General features: G+C 46.2%; 1 protein-coding gene across 1 annotated transcript in view; it reads right to left on the reverse strand.

Annotated features, from left to right (window-relative positions):
* The window catches only part of PMVK (phosphomevalonate kinase), a 38,343-nt gene extending 35,167 nt beyond the window's left edge, over positions 1-3,176 (reverse strand). The window contains exon 1 of the mRNA XM_020991950.2: positions 2,630-3,176. The gene's annotated coding sequence lies outside the window, so the exon portion shown is untranslated. The remainder of the gene's footprint in view (positions 1-2,629) is intronic.
* Between the last annotated feature and the right edge of the window lie 3,310 nt (positions 3,177-6,486).

Below are 6,486 nucleotides of genomic sequence, written 5' to 3' on the forward strand. Positions count from 1 at the left end.
CATTTATTTATACATACATATAATTTTTTTCCCTCCAACTACCCTAATACTGACAAATGTCTCATGAGTTATAAATACCATCCTTCCATGCAGGAATGTAAACAGTTCAACCTTAATAAGTCTCTTATGATTTCTCTTTCCTTCAACAAGCATTTATTAAGCAGTATCTAGTGCCAAGCACTGTGCCAAGTCCTGGCAATGGAAAGACAAAAGCTTGCATACCCAATAATGAAGAAAACATGTACTCATAAAGGTCTATGCCAGACCTATACAAATAAAATGCAACATGACCATGACAAGGAAGACAGTAGCCCTTAGAGGGATCAAGAAAGGCCACAAGCAGAAAACCATAATTTTTCTAAATCTTTCTCTTTTTTTTCCCTCCTTTTGCAAAACAGAAGGGCAAAGTTTGGTAGCAACCCAACCTAGCCCCACAAATCCACACAAATACCAGCAGCAAACAGCCTCCGGCTCCTCTAAATCCCAGTCTCTGTGAATAGGCATCAGCATTTTCTTCTCTCTGGGATGTAGCTGGAGGTTCCTGTAAGATTCCCAGTTCTAGAGGCAGCTAGGTGGCACAGTGGATAGAGCACCTGCCCTGAAGTCAGGAGGACCTGGAGTTCAAATCTGATCTCAGACACTTGACACTTACTAGCTGTGTGACCCTGGGCAAATTGCTTCACCACATTGCCTTGCCAGAAAAAAAAAAGTCAACATCAACAAGCATTTATTAGGCACCTACTGTGTGCAGGCACTATGTTATCTGTTGAGGATACAAAACAAGGCAGGAGACAAAGCTCACTTTCTAATGCTTTTATGTGTCAATCAGACAAAAAGAAAATGGGACCAGAGTAAGCAGAAGAAAGTGGTTCTAATGCCCAGAGTCAGGGGTGGGGAACCTGTGGCCCCCAGACCCTGTTCTTCATCCACTGGGAAACACAGGCATCAGACAAAGTGGTGGTGTGAAGCCTAGCCACACCAGAGGATTTGTCAGATGGGAAGCCTGGTGAACAAAGGGGACCCTTTTCTGATTTGTTTGTTTTGTTTTGGGTTTTTTTTCCCTGATGACCCATCATGGGATCCATCCACCTACATGGTAAGATACGAAAGCCAGCACTTCTATCTGAAGAAAAGTTATAATGTTCTGATTTGCCTGAGTATCAGTCAAGGGAGCCATCAAAGGGGATGGCCTTCTAGCCCCAACAGGCAAAGCCCCATCTCCAGAAGTCTCAGTGTCCATCTAGTTGGTTGATGATGCAACCTGATCTTGCAAGTCGTCTGTGGGGACAAGAGGGCCTCCAGGTCCTGGGTACTAGTTAGCTAGCAGGACATCCAAGGGGAGAACTTCACTCACAAAGCAGGTTGACCATGCCTGAACCCAAGGCTTCTGATACCTCCCTCTTGCAGTCCTACAAGGCATCATCAGCTTGGCTAATGCTCTGTTCCTCACCACCCAAGGCTGGCATTTGGTTTCTGTGATTAGCTAGGCATCTTAACCAATGACAATTTCAGTATCCTCCTGGCTTGCCTGGCTTCCTTCAGGTTCCAGCTAAAATTTCACCCTCTAGAAGGAAACTTTCCTGATCCTCCTTAATGCTCATGCCTTTCCTCTATTGATTATCCTAAAAAGGTGGGGCAGTGAGGAAAAGATGAAGGTACCTGTTAGGGAAGGGGGGTGGGGAAGAGATATGGGTGGCAGGGATTATAGAGAAACTGGAGAATCAGTATAGCGTAGAGAGGAATGAAGACATAGCTGGCCTGGGCCTCTTCCTTAAAATGGAGATTCTGGGAGGAACTAGCCAATCAGAAGAAGAGACCGAAGGGTCTGATGGGGCTTCCACTGTGTGAAGTCCAGGCAGTAAAATGAGCTTCCAGGGTGAAGAAATTTCTGGGGCATTGTAGAGAAAGTCTGGGAGAGTCAGCCACAGAGAGGACTCAATCTCACCAGAAGCTGTAGCATGTGCGGCAGCCGCACCCCGTAAACCATCTCAGCAGATGGGCTAAACCAGGTTGAGGGTAACCAATAGGCCTCAAACCCATTGGTGAATTAGGGGGGGTGTCTACCCCAAGGACGGCAGGCAGAATGGGCAGATGAGAACGCTCTGTTCTGATGGCCATGAAGGCAGCTGCAGCAGGCTCTGTGGAGTGCTTAGAGCTTGGTCAGACACTGAAGACCCATCCACTGCATCCTGAGCCATCACTTGACTTTTGTCTTGTCACTGGACTTCGAACGCTGGAAGACAATGTCTGATTCTTTCAGCCAACCACAAAATGTTTCTTGTGTGGGATCATCAGATCAAAGCACTTTATTCCACTCAAATTGATTAAGGACTTAGTCACACCTAGTTTGTTTGATTGATTAATTGATTGACTGATTGATTCAATCAGAGTTGTCTGGGCCTTCAGTGATTACATTATTTGGGATGAGGATTTCTAGCTCAGTTCCTGGTTGGTTTTCATTAGCTGGAGCTGCCTCCAAGATGATTAGCAAGCTGTTGTTGATAGCCTGAGTCCTGGGGCGTTCTGAGTTCCCAAGGGAAGGACGGTGGGGGCAAGGAAGATAAAAGAGAATCGGCCATGGGTGGGGCACAGGGAATCAAAGATAGATGGGCAAAAGCATAAGTGTTACCTTCAGGTTCAAAGTCAGTTCTCCAGTGGTGAGCTCCGGTCCCACTCTCAGCTTGTGACGAAAGTCTCTCCAGTGTGGGTTGGAGGAAGAAGCAGGAGAACCAAGGCTCAGGCAAGGACCCAAACTACTGTTTACCAACAAGGTGTGAAGTCCAGGTCAGAGATTGGATTCAGCATAACTGACATCTGAAAGCCTGTTTTGTGCCCCCTCCAGGCCCCTAAGTATGGAAAAAGAGTGAAGATAGAAACTTCTGAGATTCTGAAAGTCCCCTGAGTCTGAATGGATGCTGCTGTACTGGGTCAGTCCCAGATAGCCTTGACAGTTTCCCGGGGCAACAGCTAGACCTGATGCAGCTTCTGTCCTTGGGGGCCACAGCAGCTGGGGCAGGCTGATGAGGGAAGGAGCTAACCAAAGTTAAGAACTTTATGTCCACAAGTGTTAATGAGGAAGGTCATGTTGCCAGAAGGGAGATAGAAACTGTGGAGTCTTCACTGGAGAATGAATGCCAGTCCTGGTCGGTCAGGTCAGGAAGAATAAGAAAAAGGAGGGGAGAATTCCTCCCACCCTGTCCTGGGACTTCCTCCCCTCCTCCTCCCACACTTAGTGGACTCTCCTTTCTTCAAGGTTCATCTAAGGTGTCACATGGTCCATTAAGCCCTCCGCTCTGCCCCCTCCCGGAATCTCCACCCTCCCCCTATGACCTCCCGCTGCTGTGCACTCATCACGTTCTCCCTCTATTTTAGTTATGCATTTGGTCTCCATTTACATGTCTCATCCTTCTATAACTGGTGAGCTCCTAGATGGCAGGAGCCAAGTTTTGTCCATCTTTGTGCTTAGCGCAAAGGACACGTTTAGTCGGTTGCCTGCAGTTAGTTATTCATGCCAAAGGGAACCTGGAGCTCTCTTACTGGAATGCAAAGAGGCTGGATAAAGCCAGACAGTAGAAGAGGGAAGGAGTCTGGGTAAACACTGAGGGGGAGGAGTGGGGACTAGAAAACAATAGAGAAGAGGGAAAGAAGGGAAAGGGGATAAGTGCATAGCGCCTACCATGTGCCAGGCACTATGCTAAAGGCTTTGCAAATATCTCATTCCATCCTCACAACCACCCTGTGAAATAGTGGCTGTTATTCCATTTTATAGCTGAGAAGACTGAGGCAAATACATGTATAAGGAAGGAGGCTGCAGATCACTGAAGGGGGGGGGACATTCTTTGGGGAAAGGGTAGCCTATTGAGAAAGGTGGAATGAGAACTGGCTGGAGGGGAGAATTTAGATTGGAGACCCAGACCAGGGTAGAGTACTAGGGAATTACTTGTAAGCACTGGTTAAATGCCCTGGTCAAGTCACTTAACCCTGTTTACCTCAGTTTCCTCATCTGTCAAATGAGCTGGAGATGGAAATAGCAAACCACTACAGTCTCTTTGCCAAGAAAACCTCAAATGGGATCATGAAGAGTTGGACACGACTGAAACAACTGAACAATAAAACTGGTTAAATGTACTAAGATTCTTCAGTTTGGAAAAGGAAAAGACCAAAAGGCCCTAAGGAGGAAAGGAGAAAGATCCCCAAGGCCTATCATTCTGAGCAGGGGGCCTTATTCCTTTCTAACTCTGTTAAGAACAGAGAGACTGATTCTGTACAATGAGAGAAAGAAGTGTGGTCTCCAGTGAGTGGGGAGCCCAGGCAGGGTCTAGACATCTTCCCCTAGGACTGTTCCTAACCTGGGTGAAACATGTTTGGGTATGGACCAGCACTGCAGCAGGCCAGGCCTATTGGCCCAGTGGCCACTCCTCTCCCCTAGTGAGTTTGGGAAGGAGGGGGAAAGAGAAAGAAGTTGGGACAGAAAAGAACAAAGGAATTTAAGAAAGAGACAAATAATCTGAAATATGATCGAGTCAGAAGAGCACAGACCAATGCAGAGTTTATACAAATCCGTCCAAAGTAAAGACTTTCCGTTTATAAAAATTCACATGGAGCTCCAGTGCAAGAACCCAGCTTCTTTGAAGAGAACTTCTTTGGCCATGGTAGGATCCTTCAGATGACCCTGTTAATAGCTGACTTTGCACTGCCTTCTCCTGCTCCCCTCAAGACTTGTAGCCACTCTTGGTGAGGGACAGGCAGGATTCCAGAGATTATCTATTTATGCCTCCCACAAGCCACACTTCAGACAATCCATGTGGACCTACATGTCTTACAGGGTACACACACATTCTTACACATGGTACTCTAAGGTTGACAAGACACCTTCCCCACAACAACCCTCTGAAGCACGTAAAGCAAGCATTATTATCCTTATTTTACAGATGAGGAAGCTAAGGCTCAGACAGGCTGGCCACACAGATACTGAATGTCACAACCAGAATTCAAACCCATATCTTCTGACTCCAAATCCGTCATTGTCTGCCCTTTACTATGCTGGCTTCCACTATGGAGTGATAGTTCTGGAGGTAGGTTCTCATGGCAAGAGCCTTAATGGGTGTGAGGTCTTTGTCCTTGGGACCAGAGCCCCTCCACCCCAACCAGGAGCCCTGTGGAAAGGAAGTGAAGATATCGGAGAATATGAAGATATTCTCTTTTCCTTCTGACCTAGATCTCTACTCCGTTCCCCCGATCTCTGAATGGTGTGAGGTTCCTGCATGATGTAGGGGACTGAGACACCAAAGCTGGTCAGAATCACAGGTAGGCGTTGGCTCTCGGAGTAAGCTGACCATCTCATACTCTACCCACTCTCTCCTCTACTCTCCCATGCCTCTTTCCTCCAGGGTCTACTACAACCAATAACTCACATTCACTGGCGCCCCACCCTAACCCAGTCTTTCCTAGAAGGAAAGGTGGGGAAAGAGAGAAGCAAGCATCCCCAGGGCAGTATGGAAAGGAACAACCCAGGGATCTCTAAGCATCCTCCTATCTCCTGAAGTAGCAGGAGAAAAGATGGAACACTTAATCTGCTCAAATGAGGAAGGCAAACTAGATGATTGAAGCCTAGTGACCCCCTTCTCAGAATCATGTTTTTAAACGCATAAAATAAAACACATAGGACTGCTAAGGAAACCAATTCTATTGAATCTATGATATTAGAAGATACCCTTGGCTCAGCCTTTTGCAGAGGCAGGAGGTCTGTTAAGTGTCGTACATTGAATATGTTCACAGACTTTTTTTGACATGTTGATCTATTATGCTGATTTTTTCCCTCTTTTCCTTTTTTTTTCTTTAAAAAATACTGTTTGTCATATGGGAAGGTTTTCTGGAGGGGGTTGGAGAGGCATACTGGGGGAAACTATGGTGATGTAAAAAACAAAAGATCAATAACTTATTCCAAAAAAATCCATAATTATCAAATTTTTTTCTTTAATTAACAGACTCTAGGCTAATAACTCCTAGCAAGAGGAAAGAACACTGGATTCAGACTGGTGGTACATGCCTGTAATCCTGATTAGGTGGTCCAAGTGGATAGAATATTGGGCCCAATGTCAGGAAGATGTGAGTTCAAATCCAGCCTCAGAAACTTACTAGCTGTGTAATGCTGGACAAGTCACTTAACCTCTGTCTGCTTCTGTTTTCTCAACTGTAAAATGGGGGTAATAATAACATCTCAGAGTTGTTGTGAAGATCAAATGAATCGATATTTGTTAAGCTTATAGTCTGGTCCCTGGCACATAGTAGACTCTTAATAAAATGTGCTGTCCCTTTCCCTGGGGGAGGCTAAGGCTGCTGTATCACTTGAGCTCAGGAGTTTGAGATGTAGTAGGACTAAGTTGGGCACCGAGATAGTGGTAGTAGGGATGCCACCAGGCTGCCTAAGAAGGGGTGAACTGGCCCAGGTGGAAACAGTGCAGGTCAAAGCTTCTAGACTCATCC

This window comes from Phascolarctos cinereus, unplaced genomic scaffold (assembly GCF_003287225.1).
Source record: "Phascolarctos cinereus isolate Bilbo 61053 unplaced genomic scaffold, phaCin_HiC Scaffold_5;HRSCAF=322, whole genome shotgun sequence".
NCBI classification, from domain to species: Eukaryota; Metazoa; Chordata; class Mammalia; order Diprotodontia; family Phascolarctidae; genus Phascolarctos; species Phascolarctos cinereus.